Below are 19,099 nucleotides of genomic sequence, written 5' to 3'. Positions count from 1 at the left end.
TGGGAAGAAGTTGAGTGATGTAAACCATGAAGTATATATTTTGTTATGCTATATAACCTGCTTAATCATGTAAAACGAAAGTTATGGTATTTTGCAAGCTTTGTCTCATTGTCTTATGTGTGATTGACTTCAGTCCATCTTTTAGAATTTACTGATTTAAAGATCAAATTTAAATAAAGTACGTATTTCCCATATCTTTTGAACCCAATTTTTAGATATTGTTATCAAGATTATTCATTCTGTCCACTGTTGCATCACCAATTAGTCTCGTCATGCATTCTGTGAAGAATGTGTAGTCACTAAGGTTCCCAGACCCAATGCAAAGTAACTAAACCTTTTATTTTCTTTCTTAAAAAAAGAAGTCCTGGCAGGTATCTCATGTCAGCTAACACCTTCTAAGTTGTCCCAGATGAGGCGCTGAACCACCTGAAAAACACACTTGCCTTAGTGGCAACTCTTTAATCTAAGGCACAGTCACCATTGTCGGATTTGACACGCAGCCTAGACTGATAGTTCTGTTTACTACGAAGGACCTACTTCATTGTAAAAGGTACGGTCTTATTGATGAGATGTTAAACTGATGTTCTTTCAGCTTGTTCAGTTACATGTCAAAATCCTCCTCCACTATTTGAAAAAGTTAAGCAACATTTATCATTTAACTACCACCATGGAAAATTAGACTTTCAGATTGTTGTTTCTTTCAAACCGAGCTCTTCAATGACTGCATAATGCATCAATTTGCTAACATTTATGCCATCTTGAGCATTGATTAAAGATGTGTACTTGATGTTCTCTACCTATTTGATGTAAATACATTGAATGAATTACTCTGTACTTTAACTGAATGTTTAATCAGATTTTCATCAAATAGATTTGAATAGCTTCCTAATTGTTATTGAGAATAAGCATGTATGTCAGTCCTACCACTAAATAGTTTTCTTGATTAGAGTATTGTGGACCCCATGGAATGTTGACATCACAGAATGCTTACTATGTTGAAGGAGGCCATTTGGCCCATCATACCTACACTGGTTCTATTACCAAGCACCAATCTGCTGCCTTTTCTGCATATCGTTTCTATCTGAATAATCATCCAATGTCCTGTTGAAAGCCTCAGTTGAACTTGCCTCCATGACATTTCCAAGCAGTGCATTCCACTGTCCTAACTACTTGCTGTGTGTAAAAGTTTTATTTCCCATCACCCTTGCTTTGTTTGCACATCATTTTAAATCTATGCGATCCTATTCTTGTACCTTTTTATTAGGAGGAACAGCATCTTCCTATCTACTCTGTTCATCCACACATGATTTTGAAAACCTTTATCAAATCTCATCTCAGCTTTTCTCCAAGATGAATAATCTCAACTTCATTAATCTGTCCTTGTAACTGAATATTCTCATCTCTTGAACCATTCTTGTAAGTCACGCCTGGGCTTTCTCCAATGCATTTTCATCTTTCCTGCAATGTGGCACCCACTACAGTACACAGTACTCTAGCTATGGTCTAACAAGTGCCTTGTACCAGTTCAAGATTAACTCCTTGCTCTTGTACTCCTGTACGCTTAATAATAAAGCTGAGAATACTGATTGTTTTATTAATTGCACTCTCCACCTGTCCTGCCACTTGCAATGATATGTGCACATATGTATCCATGTCTGTCTGCCCCTTCACACCTTTGAATACCCCCTATTTTATATTGTCTTTCAATGTTCTTCTGACCAAAGCACATCACCTTACACTTCTTTACATTGAACCTCATCTGCCACCTATCCATCTACTTTAATTTATCAAAGTCCTTTTGGAGTTCCACACAGCTCTCTTAACAGTTAGAATTCTTCCAAGTTTAGAATCTTCTGCAGACTCTGAAATTGTCTCCTGTAGACCATTAATATATATCAGGAAAAGCAAGGGTCCCAATATTTACCCTGGGGTACTCCACTACAGATCTTCCCTCAGCCCGAAAAATATCCACTAATTATTATTCTCTGTTTCCTATTACTAAGGTAATTTTTTATTCACGTTATTAAAAAGGAGTAATTATAACTTAAGGCATTTGGCTTCCTAATTGGTTTAGATTGTAGACTTACCTGAAGTATGAGTGCTAGAGTTTCCAGTATCAATGTGAATACAGTTATAGATTAACTTGTAAATTCTTTTCCTTTTTTTCATTTATGGAATGTTGGCAATGTTGTCAAGGGTAATGTTTGTTGCCCATTGTAAGGTGGTAGTCTGACACCTGGGTCTGTCGCAGTCTATCAGATAGGGAGTTGTAGAGGTGTGACTGACTGATGATGCAGGGATTGCGACATAGATCAAGTGAGGATGTTGTATTACTCAGAGAGTAAATTGTAGATGATCATGTTCCCATCTACCCAGTGCCCTTGTCTTTCTATGTGGGTTTTGAATTTGCTTTTGAAGAAGTTTTGGTGAGTTAATTGATCATCATGCAGATGTTATATGCTATAGTCATGGTGCCTCGGTGGTAGAGAAAGTAAATGTTTAAGGTGGTAGATGGCATGCCAATAAGTGAGATGAATTTTCTTCGGGTTAGACACGCTTGAATGTTTTTAAAGCCGCACCTGTCCATGCTTTGAGCTTATGCTTTGTGAATAGTGTATAGGTTTTGTGAGTGAGTTTCTTGCCCCAGAATTCCCAGCTTATGGATTGCTCCTGGAGTTGCAGTATTTTTGTAACTTGGTTAATTTTCTGATAATGGGATTTATGTTGACTCCCAAGGTATTGCTGATTGAAGATTCAGTGATGGTTATCCATTTGTATCAAGAGAAGATGGTTAGTTTTGCTCTTGTTAGAGATGGTCATTATCTGACACTAGTGTAACCTGAATATTACTTGTAATTTATAAGCTTGTCACATAAATGAAAATAAACTTGAGTCTAGGTGGATTAATAAGGGATGGATCACTATATTGGTGAGAGAGGAGCTTAGATCAGAAAAAAAGTGTGGAATCTGTTTGAGTGGAAATTAAAAACCAGCAAGGGGCAGCAGACATTGGCTGGACTTATTTATAGGATATGAAATAATGGGAGAGCAGTGAGAAGGTATTAATCAAAAAGTGAGAGAAGCATAAAAACTGAAAGAACTGCAGAAGCTGTAAATCATAAACAAAAACAGAAATTGCTGGAAAAGTTCAGATCTGGCACCTTCTGTGGAGAGAAATCAGAATTAACATTTAGAGTCCACTGACCCTTCCTCAGAATTTGAGAGAAGCATGTTGCATGGATCACATGGTTATCAGAGGTGACTTCAACCTACATATTAACTGAATAAACCAACTCAGCACTAAATGGGTGGCTCATTGGTTAGCACTGCTGCCTCACAGCACCAATGACCCGGGTTTGATTCCCACCTTGGACGACTGTCTGGAGTTTGCACATTCTTCTCGTGTCTGTGTGGGCTTTCTCCCACAATCTAAAGATGCGCAGGTCAGATGAATTGGCCGTGCTAAATTGCCCATAGTGTTAGGTGCATTAGTCAGGGATAAACATAGGGTATGGGATTGGGTCTGGGTGGGCTACTGTTCAGAGGGTCAGTGTGGACTTGTTGGGCCGAATGGGCCTGTTTTCACACTGTAGGGTATCTAATCTAATCTAAATTTGTAGAGAATGAGTTTCTGGGGTGTGTAAGGGCTAGTTTTCTAGAGGATATGTTAAGAAATTATTGACCTTATAACAGAATCTTTAGGAATGAACGACCAAATATCATAGAATTTTACATTATGTTTGAAAGTGAGGTAGTTCTTTCTGAAGTAATACTTATAAAATGGATGGGAAAATATGAAAGCATGAGGCACAAATTGGTTGAGGTGAATTTGAAAAGTACATTAAAAGGGATATTGCACACAATCAGTTGATAGTTGTTACTAGGCTATTACATAACTTACAGCACCCGTGCATTCCTTGTAAGGTGTAAGAATTTGAAAAGGGTCAGCCAAAGAAGGTTGACAAGGAAGTTCAGGACTGTTAAGATTAACGGTAAAGGTCCCAAGAGTTGCCAGAAATAGCAACAAATCTGAGGTTTGGGAGTATTTTAAAATGCAGCAAAGGAGGACCAAGCAACTGATGAGGAAAGGAAAAATAGAATATGAATGCAATCTAACAAAAAAAAACCTAAAAATGGGCTGTAAAAGCTTCAGTAGGTATCTAAGAAGGAAATGTTTGGCTAAAACAAATGTGGGTCCATTTCTAGCAGCGTCAGGAGAATTTATATTTGAGAGAAATGACATAGAATATAAATGATTAATTACTCTATCTGTTTTCACTGGGAAAAGTACAAGACATCTCACAGAACCAAGTAACTAAAGAGCATGAGGATTTGAAGAAATTTTAATATTAGCAAGAAGATTATACTGTAGAGATTACTGGGGGTGAAAGCAGATAAATTTCCAGAACCCTATTCCACAGCCCAGTGTTTAAGGAGGGGGCCAGAAATAATCAGTGCATTGGTGTTATTTTGTGGCAGGAATTAATTTATTGGCAAGGATTAATGATTGGCTAATAGATAAAAAGCAGAGAGTGGGAGTAAATGAAGTTACTTAAGCCTTGGCAGCCTTTGACTTGTACAGCAAGCATCAGAGCTTGGGGCGCAAGTGTTCACAATATATATCAATGATTTGAATGTGGCAACCAAATGTAATATTTCCAACTTTGTGAATGATATAATCCAAGTAGGAGTGTGTGTTGTGAGGAAACAGGAAGATTTAGACAGGCTTAATGAATGTGCAAGAACATGGCAGATGAAGTATAATGTAGAACAATGTGAATTTGTTCACTTTTTGGTAGGAGAAACAGAGTATTTAGAGTCTTAGACACGTACAGCATGGAAGTAGATCCTTTCGTTCAACTCGTCTATGCCGACCAGATATCCTAAATTAATCCAGTCCCATCTGCCAGTATTTTGCTCAGCTCCCTCTAAACCTGTCCTATTTGTATACAACATTTAAAAGGCATCTGGATGGGTATTTGTACCAGCCTCTACTACCATCTCTGGCAACACATTTCATACATGCACCACCACCTGTGTGAAAAGTTGCCTCTTGGAACCCTTTTACATTGTTCCCCTCTCACATTAAACCTATGCTGTCTAGTTTTGGACTCCTCCAAGCCAGCGAAAAAACTTTGACCCTATCCATGCCACTCATGGCCTTATTAACTTCTATAAGGTCACCCCTCATCCTTCAATGCTCCAGGGAAAACAGCCTCAGCCAATTCAGCCTCTCCCTATAGCTCAAACCCTTTCATCCTGGCACCATCCTTGTAAATCTTTTCTGAACCTTTTAAAGCTTCACAAAATCTTTCCTTAAATAGTAAGTGATTGGAAAATATAGGTGTATGAGACACCTTGTCAATAATTCACTGAATTATTCCAAACGTGGCCTAACCAATGTCCTGTGCAGCTGAAACATGATCTCCCAACTCCTGTACTCAATACTCTGACCAATAAAGGAAAGCATACCAAACACCTTCTTCACTATCCTGTCTACCTGTGACTCCACTTTCAAGGAGCTATGAACCTGCACTCCAAGGTCTCTTTGTTCAGCCACACTTCCTAGGACCTTACCATTAAGTGTATAAGTCCAGCTAATGTTTGCTTTCCCAAAATGCAGCACCTCACATTTATCTAAATTAAACTCCATCTGCCACTCCTCAACCCATTGGCCCATCTGATCAAGATCCCACTGTAATCTGAGGTAACCATCTTCGCTGTCCACTGCACCTCCAATTTTGGTCTCATCTGCAAACTTACTAACTATACTCATATCCAAGTCATTTATATAAATGACAAAAAATAGTGGACCCAGTACCGATCCTTCTGGCACTCTGCTGGTCACAGGCCTCCAGTCTGAAAAACAACCCTCTCCCACCACCACCCTCTGCCTTCTACCTTTGAGCCAGTTCTGCAGGCAAATGGCTAGTTTCTCCCTGTATTCCGTGAGATCTAACCTTGTTAACCAGTCTCCAGTGGGGAACCTTGTTGAATGCCTTACTGAAGTCCATATAGATCACGTCCATGGCTCTGCCCTCATCAATCCTCTTTGTTACTTTTAGATTAGATTAGATTAGATTACTTACAGTATGGAAACAGGCCCTTCGGCCCAACAAGTCCGCACCGACCCGCCAAAGCGCACCCACCCAGACCCATTCCCCAACATTTACCCCTGCACCTAACACTACGGGCAATTTAGCGTTGGCAATTCACCTAACCTGCACGTTTTTGGACTGTGGGAGGAAACCGGAGCACCCGGAGGCAACCCACGCAGACACGGGAGAATGTGCAAACTCCACACAGTCAGTCGCCTGAGGTGGGAATTGAACCCGGGTCTCTAGTGCTGTGAGGCAGCAGTGCTAACCACTGTGCCACCGTGCTGCCCACTTCTTCAAAAAACTCAATCAAGTTTATGAGACATGATTTCCCACTCACAAAGCCATGTTGACTATCCCTAATCAGTCCTTCCCTTTTCAAGTACCTGTACGTCCTGTCCCTCAGGATTCACTCCAACAACCTGCCCATCACTGACGTCCGGCTCACTGGTCTGTAGTTCCCTGGCTTGTCCTTACCACCATTCTTAAACAGTGGCACCAAGTTAGCCAACCTCCAGTCTTCCGACACCTCACCTGTGACTATCAATGATACAAATATCTTCGCAAGGTGCCCAGCAATCACTTCCCTAATTTTCCACAGATTTTTAGGGTACATCTGGTCATGTCCTGGGGATTTATCCACTTTTATGTGTTTCAAGACATCCAGCACTTCCCCTTCTGTAATATGGACATTTTTCAAGATGTCACCATCTATTTCACTACATTCTATATTTTCATGTCCTTTTCCTCAGTAAACACTGATGCAAAATACTCGTTTAGTATCTCCCCCATCGCCTGCTGTTCCACACAAAGGCCGCCATGCTGATCTTTGAGGGGCCCTATTCTCTCCCCAGTTGTCCTTTTGAACTTGCTCAATCCTTTGGTTTACCACTAATCTTTGCCATGTTGTAAGTTTTTTTTCTTTCAGTTTAGTATAATACTTAATTTCTTGGTTAACCGTGATTGGTTTATCCCCTTCCTAGAATCCTTCTTCCTCACTGGGACATATATTTATTACAAGTTATGAGCTATTTTCTTAAACATCTGCCATTATTTACAAATGATCTTTTCTGCTTAATTTCTTTCCCAGTGCACTCCAGCCAAGTCTGCCTTCATTCCTTTTGTAATTGTCCTTACTTAGGTTTGGAACAGTTGTTTGTGACTCATACTTCTCACCCTCAATCTGAATGCTAAATTGTATCATGTTGTGGTCACTATTTCTTAGGTGAGCTTTTTTTCTCACATAAATGATAAAACCTGCCTCATTAAATGTTACCAGATCCAAAATGGCCTGATTTCTGGTTGGATTCATAGTATGTTTAGATTTTATTATCGCGTGTACTTGAGTACAGGAATACAGAAGTAAAATGAAAAGTGTACCGAGTCGTCAAATTCTGGCACCACCTTAGGATACAAAAGACAGGATTAAAAACAGAAGCAGAAATAAAAGAAACAGCCAGAAGAAAGGGACGTATACAGATCTCTCCCTTGGCTCTGCCATCAGTCCTCACTGCCAGAAAAACAAAGCCACAAACTCCATCCCTCAGTCTGCGAACACTCAGGTGCCCCGAGTCCCGCAGGTCATTGTTTCTACTGTTAGGTACCCAGTCCTGGCCATATCCTGGGGCTGTGCCCCTGCTGCTAGAACCATGTTGCCATTTTTTGATGTTATCTTGCCTCCAGTGACATCGTCACTGCCATGAGTCCATGCTGGGCCGATCTTGGCAGTGTAGCTCCTGCTGAAGTTGCCAGGTCCTGAACTGAGTTGAAACTTGATGCTGGGCCCACCACGCTAAAGCAGCCAGTGATTTGTTCTCGCTTACATTGCTGCTGCGTCCTGGGATTGCCGTTTCAGCAAAGGAACCCACCGCTGCTGACTTCCTGGGAAGGAACCACAACCGCTGCTGCTGATTTTCCAATAAGGGGACCAATGCTACCAAAAAAGGAGTAAATATAACACGAGTGAAAGTAAAAGAAAGAGAGAAAGAAGAAAGGCGGATGGAAGCGGATGAGTCTTGTGCTCAGGACCTGGGCATGAATGCTGCGACTCTGGTGCCACCATTTGTTCTAGAAAACAGTCCTGAATCAACTCTACCATGATTTAAACTATTATCTCTGCATCATTAATCTAGTATCTGTCTTACAAATCTAGAAATATAACGACTATGTTATAACATCCATAGGAAGTGTGGCTCAGACCCCCAGCAGCCTGTACCATCCTGAATCCAGCCATTCAACACAACTGATTCTATAGTCTTTAAGCTGTTATGAAGACAGCTTAACTAGAAGTGTTAATTCCTTTTCTCTCTTTACAGATGCTGTTGGACCTGCTGAGCATTTCCAACACTGTTTTTATTCTACAGTCTGAAGCTTTGTTTTTTTTAAAGAAAACCTTTCCATAGTTGTACTTCAGATTACAATTTTTGAGTTGGAAATAACATTTGAACTTGTTGATCTCCATTTGTTTAAAGATCATGTCCTGTTCAAAAACTTATCTATTTCGTTAGGGAAGTTACTAGAAATCAAATAGAGGACAAGAATTCCCAATATCAATCAAAGCGATTTTAAAAAACATACCATTAACTTAACTGAGTTTCCTTTTAATTTTAATTTTTGTTCAGGTCAATCTTTTATTGATTTTCCTTGGCAAGGTGCAGCTGCTTTTCCATAGTAACTAGTTAAAATAATCAGATATATGTGATAAATGGGTTTTGAAAGAGTTAATACTTGATTAAATGCAATAATCACCACTTACTACAATGATGTCACAAAGACTTGGTCAGAGAAAAGGAGAAGCTTTTAGGAGACAGATTGAGACTAGCAATCTCTGTAGTAATATAGATCATTTAGTGTGTTATGGTGGCTCAGTGGTTAGCACTTCTGCCACACAGTGCCAGAGAACCAGCCTCAGGTAACTGTCTGTGTGGAGTTTGCCCATTATCCCTGCATCTGTACGGGTTTCCTCCCAGAGTCCAAAGATGTTATGTGGATTGGCCATAGGAAATGCAGGGTTACAGGGACAGGGTAGGGGTGTGTGTCTGGGTGGGGTGCTCTTCAGAGGGTCAGTATGGACTCAATAGGCCAAATGGTTCACACTGTAGGGATTCTATGTTATATGCTATCTGTAAATCTGTTGCAGTAGTGCAATAAATTTTATACTGTTTATTCAATAAAACTCTTGTAGTTAGATAACTGCATTGTATGCGAGATCACTTTGGACTTGAAAGAACCCATGCATAGCAGGATACAGGAGAAAGTAAGTACTAAAGTTTGGCAAGGTCCTTCAACAAAAATAAAGTCACTGTCAGGATATTATAATTTTAGAGTGCTGCAATGTAATTTTCTGTTCTTTAGCATAGTGGGCGGCACGGTGGCACAGTGGTTAGCACTGCTGCCTCACAGCGCCAGAGACCCGGGTTCAATTCCTGCCTCAGGCGACTGACTGTGTGGAGTTTGCACGTTCTCCCCGTGTCTGCGTGGGTTTCCTCCGGGTGCGCCGGTTTCCTCCCACAGTCCAAAGATGTGCAGGTTAGGTGCATTGGCCATGCTAAATTGCCCGTAGTGTTAGGTAAGGGGTATGGTTGGGTTGCGCTTCAGCGGGTCGGTGTGGACTTGTTGGGCTGAAGGGCCTGTTTCCACACTGTAATGTAATCTAATATCACGTGTAACATACATTAAGGGTAGACCAATCTTCTGTGAAAGTAAGGTGAAGAAATGAAATTCGGTATTGGTTCCAATTTGATATAAATTTTAATGGTTTAATGCAAGATTTGAAAGACCGTTGCATTTTTAATTCTAGATAATGATTATTGGTCTTTTTGGATTATGTTCCTTCAATACTTTGCTATATCTGGTTCTTGAGTGAATCAGTTGGACAATGTGTCAAAATTGTTGACTGTATTCTCTTAGTAACAGGATAGAACTTGCCAAAAATAATTATTAATAATTGCCATGTTCTGTGTAAATCTAAGCTTTATATGTCAAACACAGCACTATGTTGACAAGAGTGGAAAAAGAAAATGATGTTACTGTAAGATGATTAACATTTGCTTATAAAGCATTGAATTAATGTTTACAATATGCCAAGAATTACTTAGTTCTTAAGTATGCTTTACATTTCAATTTCTTCTTGTTGTATACAGTGTACATTATTAAATAGAGTCATAGAAATGTGCAGCACAGAAACAGACCCTTCAGTCCAACTTGTCCACGCTGACCAGATGGAGCGGCATGGTGGCTCAGTGGTTAGCACTGCTGCCTCATAGCACCAGGGACCTGGGTTCAATTCCAGACTGTTTGCACATTCTCCCCGTGTCTGCTTGGGTTTCCTCCCACAGTCCAAAGATGTGCAGGTTAGGTGAATTGGTAGTGATAAATTGCCCATAGTGTTCAGGGATGTGTAGGTTAGGTGCATTAGTCAGGAGTAAATATAGGCAAGGGGGAATGGGACTGAGTGGGTTACTCTTTGAAGGGTTGTTGTGGACATGTTGTGCCGAAGGATCTGTCTCCACACCGTTGGGATTCTATGATATCCTAAATTAATCTGGTCCTGATTGCCAGCACTTGACCCATGTCCCTCTAAACACTTCCTGTTCATTAACCTATCCAGATGGCTTTTCAATGTCGTAAATGTACCAGCCTCCACCACTTCCTCTGGCAGCTCATTCCGTACAAACACCACCCTTTCTATGAAAAAGTTGTCCTTTGGTCCCTTTTAAATCTTTCCCTTCTCACCCTAAACCTATGCCCCCTAGTTTGGGACTACCACACCCCAAGGAGAAGACCTTGTCTATTAACCCTATCCATATCCCTCGTGATTTTATAAATCTCTGTAAGGTCACCCCTCAGCCTCTGACGTTCCAGAAAACAGCCCCAGCCTATTCAGCCTCTTCCTATAGCTCAAATTCTCCAACCCTGGCAATATCCTTTTAAATCTTTTCTGAACCCTTTCAAGTTTCAGAACATGGGCTACAAGGGTAGACAGCCTGAGCTGATTTCATTTCTTTCTGTTTGTTGCCAGGCTGTAATAAAGTCAGGAGGTAAAAACAATGACTGCAGATGCTGGAAACCAGATTCTGGATTAAAGTGGTGCTGGAAAAGCACAGCAGTTCAGGCAGCATCCGAGGAGCAGGAAAATCAACATTTCGGGCAAAAGCCCTTCATCAGGAATAGAGGGAGAGTGCCTGCAGGGTGGAGAGATAAATGAGAGGAGGGTGGGAGTGGGGAGAAAGTAGCATAGAGTACAATAGGTGAATGGGGGTGGGGATGGAGGTGATAGGTTAGAGAGGAGGGTGGGAGAAAGTAGCAAAGAGTACAATGGGCGAATGGGGTGGGGATGAAGGTGATAGGTCAGAGAGGAGGTGTGGTTGATTGGTGCGGGTGTCCCAGAGATGTTCACTAAAGCGCTCTGCTAGGAGGCGTCCAGTCTCCCCAATGTAGAGGAGACCGCATTGGGAGCAACAGATACAATAAATGATATTGGTGGATGTGCAGGTAAAACTCTGATGGATGTGGAAGGCTCCTTTGGGGCCTTTGGATGGAGGTGAGTGACGAGGTGTGGGCGCAGGTTTTGCAATTCCTGTTGTGGCAGGGGAAGGTGCCAGGACAGGAGGGTGGACCTGACCGGGTAGTCACGGAGGGAATGGTCTTTGTGGAAGGCGGAAAGGGGTGGGGAGGGAAATATATCTCTGGTGGTGGGGTCCATTTGGAGGTGGCGGAAATGTTGTCAGATGATTTGGTTTATGCAAAGGTTGGTAGGGTGGATGGTGAGCACCTTGGGAGGTTCTGTCCTTGTTACGGTTGGAGAGGTGGGGTCTGAGGGCGGAGGTGCAGGATGTGGACGAGATGCGTTGGAGGGCATCTTTAGCCACGTGGGAAGGGAAATTGCGGTCTCTAAAGAAGGAGGCCACTTGGTGTGTTCAGTGGTGGAACTGGTCCTCCTGCGAGCAGATACGGCGGAGGCGGAGGAATTGGGAATATGGGTTTGCATTTTTGCAGGAGGTAGGGTGGGAAGAGATGTAATCCAGGTAGCTGTGGGAGTCGGTGGGTTTGTAAAAAATGTCGGTGTCAAGTCGGTCGTCATTAATGGAGATGGAGAGGTCCAGGAAGGGGAGGGAGGTGTCAGAGATGATCCAGGTAAATTTAAGGTCAGGGTGGAATGTGTTGGAGAAGTTGATGAATTGCTCAACCTCCTCGCGGGAGCATGAGGTGGCGCCAATGCAGTCGTCAGTATAGCGGAGGAAGAGGTGGGGAGTGGTGCCGGTGTAACTACGGAAGATGGGCTATTCTATGTAGCCAACAAAGAGACAGGCATAGCTGGAGCCCATACGGATGCCCATGGCTACCCCTTTGGTCTGGGGGAAGTGGGAGGATTTGAAGGAGAAATTGTTAAGGGTGAGAACCAGTTCAGCCAAATGAATGAGAGTGTCGGTGGAAGGGTACTGTTGGGTACGTCGGGAGAGGAAGAAACGGAGGGCTTGGAGGCCCTGGTCATGGTGGATGAAGGTGTAGAGGGATTGGATATCCATGGTGAAGATAAGGCGTTGGGGGCCGTAGAAACGGAAGTCTTGGAGTAGGTGGAGGGCATGGGTGGTGTCTCGAATGTATGTGGGGAGTTCTTGAACTGGGGGGATAGGACAGTGTCGAGGTAGGTAGAGATCAGTTCAGTGGGGCAGGAGCATGCTGAGACAATGGGTCGGCCAGGGTGGTCAGGCTTGTGGATCTTGGGAAGGAGGTAGAACCGAGCAGTGCGGGGTTCCCGGACTATGAGGTTGGAAGCTTTGGGTGGGAGATCTCCTGAGGTGATGAGGTTCTGTATGGTCTGGGAGATGATGGTTTGGTGATGGGGGGGGTGGGGTCATGGTCGAGGGGGCTGTAGGTGGAGGTGTCTTCGAGTTGGCGTCTGTCTTCAGCAGTGTAGAGGTCAGTAATAAAGTCAGGAGCTGAGTGGTCCTAGCAGATCCCAAATTTACTAACAATAAACAATTTATTGCTAAGTTCCATTTGCTCACTAATAATTCAACGTTTTAGTGGTGGTGCTGGAAGGTAAAGACCAATTTAACAGGTTCTGTCCTGCCATCAGGAGATTGGCAGCAGTTCAAGTGTAGCAGCATTCTACATGGTAAAAAATTCTATTTATTAAGAAGCCAAACAAGAAGTGAAAAATCACCTAACTTTGACTTTGTTTTGAAAAATACATGAAAATAGACTTCAGATTGACAAAGCTAGAGTCACTGACCATTGACTACCTAATGCCAGAAATCCAGCCTTCCAAGTGGAGATGGAGCCCAGTTCTCAGCACCATTGTTAGGCACCCCCAGGCATCAATCTTAAATTTGGTATAACTTGCTTTAAAAATAGGAACTCCAAAAAAAAAATTGGTGAAGAGCTAAATACCATAGTGAAGTACATCTAAAGACTGGCACTGATTTTCTCCTCAAGGCAATGAGCAAACTTTGGATTTGATCTCCAACTCAGATTCCCATTCAATGAAAAGATAATGCAACTAACTTATTCACCAGTGGCCAGTGTTCCTACTCCTGTTTAATTCATCATGATATAATCTCGTCATCTGAACACACATGGGAACTCAATATTTTATCATCTTGGTTGTTTACTGCACATCCAAGTTTGCAGGCATTCACAAATTTAGAAATTATCCTGTTCTCCATCTCTATGTTTTAAATTCATTTCAAGACTTTAGTGATGAAGGATGGGGAGCTCCACTATGTATTTTCCTCCATTCCAGAAAAAGCAATTCTACATGACATTGCATCCTTATTCAACAAAAGGGTGAACCGTGACATTTGTAGGTCAACCTGTGTCATGTCAGTTGGTGCATTGAAACAATAACCTGGGACAAAGTCAACTACTTGAATAAGAATGAGCAAGAAGGAACCACAGCATTGATTTGTTCAGGGCAAAATGTGTTTGACTAACTTGATTGTGTTAAGAGGATAGTTGAGCATATTTGAATGTTATTGTGTATATGGACTCTTGAAAGAGATTTTATAAAATATCATTACAAAAGAGGTAGTAAAATTCAAGTCCATTGGATAAATAGACATTAACAGCAGTGAATGCAACAGAATTGAAGCTTTTTTTCAGACTGGAGGTGTGTGGTGTACAGTTACGTTTCTAAGGTTCTGAATTACGGCTTGCTGTTTTTAATATACATTAACATTGAGGATGCAGAGTATAATTTGACTGCATTTAAAGGGCATCTAGATGGGTATATGCATAGAAAGGGTTTGGAGGGATATGGGCCAAGTGCTGGCAAGATTAAGTTCGTCTATCTGGTCAGCATGGACAAGTTGGAACGAAGGGTCTGTTTCCATGCTGTACATCTCTGACTCTATGATCCTTCCTAAGGAGGGAAACCAGAATCGCACACTGTATTCCAGAAGTGGCCTAACCAGTGTTCTGTACAGCCACATGACCTCCCAACTCCTATACTTAATGCTCTGACCAATGAAGGAAAGCCTTCTTCACTCTCCTATCTACTTTTGACTCCACTTTCAAGAAGCTATGAACCTGCATTCCAAGGTCTCTTTGTTCAGCAACACTCCTGAAGATGTTGAAGAATCCAAGGTGTAACGTTTAATTCTGTTAGATAAGGACAACTAATGATTTCCTAATAAATTGTTGTCGAGATTTAGATTACAAACTTCTGGATTAGATCTTTTTAAAATAATAACTTAGTAGTGCCCTTCGAAAAGAAAGGACAGAGGGCCTAGGAAAAAGAGGAATTTAATAGAAGAAGGATGCTTTATTTTAAAGACTGCATTTGACACCCAAGACATGCTTTTAAAAGAGCAATTAAAAGCTGGCAAACACAATGAAGAAATTTGAATGAAAGTATCTCTTGGTAAGTATAAAATGTGTCAAGCAAAGTGGAATTTCTTTTGTCAATTTATTTTAAAATTAGCTTTTTTTCATTGTATGTGAATAATGTAGAATTAGTGAGCTTACATAGTTGACAGTTGGTGTCAGTAAACACTTTGTATTTTAAATTGTAGTATGGCATTCCCAATTATATCATATTCATTTGAGTTTTTGTTCGGGTAAACATGACTATTAATATTTAACATGCATCATTTGACTTTTTAATGCCTGAAAGTGAATTTTAAAATGAACAAATATATTGACTGAAAATGGTGTAATCACCTGACCAGCCACGCTCAATAAGCCATCAGTAAAGAAGAAACAAAAACAGAATTTGTAGTAAAAGCTCAGCAGGTCTGGCAACATCTGTGGAGAGAAATCAAAGTTACATTTTAGGTTGAGTGACCCTTTCTCAGAATACCTCTGGGACATCTGCACCAACCAACCCAACCGCCCTGTGGCTGAACACTTTAACTCCCCCTCCCACTCTGCCAAGGACATGCAGGTCCTTGGTCTCCTCCATCGCCAGACCATGGCCACACGACGCCTGGAAGAAGAGCCTAGGAACCCTCCAACCCTCCCCCAAGTCCCTCCTCCCTACCTTTTATCTTAACCTGCTTAGCAGACCCTCCTCATTCCTGAAGAAGGGCTTATGCCTGAAACATCGATTCTCCTGCTCCTTGGATGCTGCCTGACCTGCTGCGCTTTTCCAGCAACACACCTTTGAGCTCTGATCTCCAGCATCTGCAGTCCTCACTTTCTCCAAGGATCATTCTGAGTCAGAACAAGGGTTGTTATAAAAGGCACTACAATTCTAATCTGTTTTTATATACTTTTCCTAAGTTACACATTGTGATGAATATTGCCTGAAGATTAAAATTGGAAAAGAAACTATGCCAGACACCGGAATGCATAAAGGAACTATATTTCAGACACCAGCTTTTAAACAAAACTGAGAGTCAAAGACTTATACACTGATAATAGGAAGAAGCTAGAAGTCTCTCTCTCTCTCTCTCTCTCTCTCCCCCCCCCCCCCCCCCCCCCCCCCACCTGCCTTTACCATCAGCATCAAAAACCAACAACTGTTAAGATAAATCATTTGCTCGGGATTCCATACCTTCAAACTCTATTACTGCAGAATGAAGTAGCATTTTAAAAAATTCTTCAACAGGATGTGGGCATTGCTGACTAAGCCAGCATTTTTTTACTCATCCTTCATTGCCCCAAGGTGTGGTGTCTGGAATTGCATGTAGGCCAGACCAGGGAACACAACAAATTTCCTTTCCGAAAGGTTGTTAATGAACCAGGTGGGTTTGTTGAGCTTTTATTCTGGATTGGTTTTATTGAATGCAAATTTCATTGTCTGCTATGGTGATATTTAAACATTACCCTGACACCACTGCCTCCCCAGTTGAACACTTTAAAATATATTTTATTCATAAAAAATCTTAATATACATAGTCAGTTGAAGCAGTTCCATTTTGTACAGTCTGTACAGAACAAACAAACAAACATTGGAGTTTGACTTTCCCTACAGTTCCAACCAACAAGCCAGGGCATTTTTCACTTATGCAAGATAATATTTCCATGTATTTTAGACACTGGGAGGGTCTGAAAACGGAACGGAGTCCCATTGTACTTTGGCTGGGAGATGTTAGATGGCAGTCTTTCCCCACTGTGTGTCAGCGGCAGCTGGCCCACACTTTTACGTGTCCCTCAGCAACTAGTCCTGGACTTTGGAATGTGGCAGTCTGCAACACTCAGTCAAGGAAAAAGTGAGGACTGCAGATGCTGGAGAAGTCAAAGTCAAAACGTGTGGCGTTGGAAAAGTACAGCAGGTCAGGCAGCATTTGAAGAACAGGAGAGTCCACAGTTCGGGCAGATGCCCTTCATCAGGAATGGATCAAGGTCAACTCCTTCTCTGGAAGACCCACAAGCTTGGGAGAGACCAAAGAGCATCTTTCATTGAGCTGATGATCCTCCAGGTGCTGTCGATGTTTGTCTCAGTGTGCGTCTCAGACAGCACAGAGTCCTGTGTCAAGGTGCTGCTTGGGATGAACCTCAACAAAAACCACTGCATCTCTTGCAGAAGCACATTCCAGAAGATTTAAAATTTTAATGCCTCAAGTGTTCTTAAAAACTTAAAACTTCAATTGCCTTTATCTTCCTGTATGTATTAGACATACTTCCAACCCCTTTTGTTAGATGTCTGTATCTGATGCCATGATTTTATTTTTTCAGTGAAATTCCTCCTTACACACACAAACCTTATAATTTGGTTGCTTCTTCGTTATGACCTAATTACTTACATTTAAATGGAAGCGTGATAGCTTTATCTTTAGAACACAAAGTAAGACCGAGTGAGAGGAGGTCAAAAAGAATGGCAGCGATTATACCCATCCACCCCGGTCATCATACTTTTTATACTTCAAATTATCCTGTGTGGTCTTAAATCTGTACTGTAACAGGTAAACATAGTATGGGTAAAGGGGCTTTTTAGAAGGTTTTTCAAGATGGGAAACAGGGGTCACGAAGTTCTTTCGGGAATGATTGTCAGAGGAGAGAGTTTTGATTGAACAACTGACTTCCTCCTGGTGAAACAGTTCGGGAACATGCAGAAATCATGCAATGTACAGACAGGAAGTCACAGCTGGATGACATCATTGCAATAGAAAGAAGTGAAATCATGGAAAAGGTTTGAAATGAGGATTTAAGCTGATTTGCAAAACTCCTCTTTTTGAATTTCTGCTTTAATAATTATGTTTGTATTATTGAGAGGATGTCACCAATGCAAAGAAGTTTATAACAAAAAGGTTGCCATGTACTTGAGCGTTTTTATATATTCTTGATCATTAAACCAAGAGACATGGACTTCAATACATCCTTGTTTCCAAACACCCTTCTTTTAGGAGATCAAACACAAATTCTACAAATTAGGCCAACCAAAAGCTGAACAAGCAATTTATCTTTTATGTGACTTCGTTTACCATGGCAATTAATAGAATTAACGAGTTAAATGCTAAATTGAGAGTTTACAAAGAGCTGTACTGTAATATATCTTGAGTTTGTTAATGCTGATGTCTCTAGTCGAGCACATTGTTAATACTACATTCTCTAAGAGATTGTAATTAATTTGTGGAGAAAACTGAATAATACAAAACTCAATGTCCATAATACACATTTAAAATAAGGCATTCTTTCTACATAGAAAATGTGTAGGGTTGGTAAACAAACAGGTAATTTCAAAGAATGATGGAGAGATTATCAATTGTGAATTACTGATCATATTGCCAACTTCTGCGATATGTAAGTGGGCAATAGGGGTGCCCAATAGAAAGATCTGCATATATAAAAGTAAATACAAAATTGTAGCAGGGAGTCTTTAAGCCTGGCATATGTCAGATCAAAGTATCAAAACAGTATGAAGCAGAATCTCAACCATAAAAGCTGCAAATGTTTTTGAATCATTTAAATGTTTACCTCTAAACACTAGATGTTGCTGGCCTGACTCTGACAGAAGCTTTTAGATTTTTCCTTTATTTTCTTCTATTTTTTAAAAGAAAATATATTTTCCATCATTAGCAATATGTATGGAGCAAAGTTAGAGTGACAAGTTGATAACTATGGTTGAATGATGATACAGTTTGATATTGTTTTAAGCTGCGAACTGTCTGAGTATTGCTTTTCATTTTGAGGTCCAGCAGAAAGGAAAAAGATGAGAACCACGGCAGGAAGGGGTGGTGTGTTGTGGGAAGAATGAGTAATGTTGCCAGAAGAACAATTAATCAAACTGTATTACAACACATCATAAGCATAGAAACTATTCTTGAGCTTAAGGTGTAAAGACCTAGCCAGAGATTGGAAACGGGAGGCCAAGCAATTGATTTTCTTCCCTAACCCAAGATAGCTGAGGCTAATGATAGCATTGTACCTCTGGTGCAGCTGGCTGAACTAACTTAGTCTGAGTAGAGGGAGTTACACATCAGATATTCCTGATCTATCTGGCTTGGTTTGTTTTCAGATTTATACAGATTGTATCCAGAGGAAGCCCTTGTTTTTAGTTGTGTAGTTCTGGATGTGGTCACATGGTGAAATGTGCAATCAAATATCTAGCAATC

The 19,099-nt window shown here is 41.1% G+C and overlaps 1 protein-coding gene across 7 annotated transcripts in view; it reads left to right on the top strand.

Annotated features, from left to right (window-relative positions):
* The first annotated feature begins 206 nt into the window (after positions 1-206).
* Positions 207-19,099, top strand: part of stk33 (serine/threonine kinase 33) — a 166,739-nt gene continuing 147,846 nt past the window's right edge. For 3 of the 7 annotated variants that reach the window (XM_043705842.1, XM_043705840.1, XM_043705843.1), the window contains exon 1: positions 223-550. The gene's annotated coding sequence lies outside the window, so the exon portion shown is untranslated. Of the gene's footprint in view, positions 551-19,099 lie in introns of all 7 variants that reach the window. The other 4 variants (XM_043705848.1, XM_043705847.1, XM_043705849.1 and 1 more) reach the window with 3 other exon arrangements.

Source organism: Chiloscyllium plagiosum, chromosome 16 (genome assembly GCF_004010195.1).
Source record: "Chiloscyllium plagiosum isolate BGI_BamShark_2017 chromosome 16, ASM401019v2, whole genome shotgun sequence".
NCBI lineage: Eukaryota > Metazoa > Chordata > Chondrichthyes > Orectolobiformes > Hemiscylliidae > Chiloscyllium > Chiloscyllium plagiosum.
Note: the sequence above shows the minus strand (reverse complement) of the source record. Positions and strands in the feature narration are given on the sequence as shown.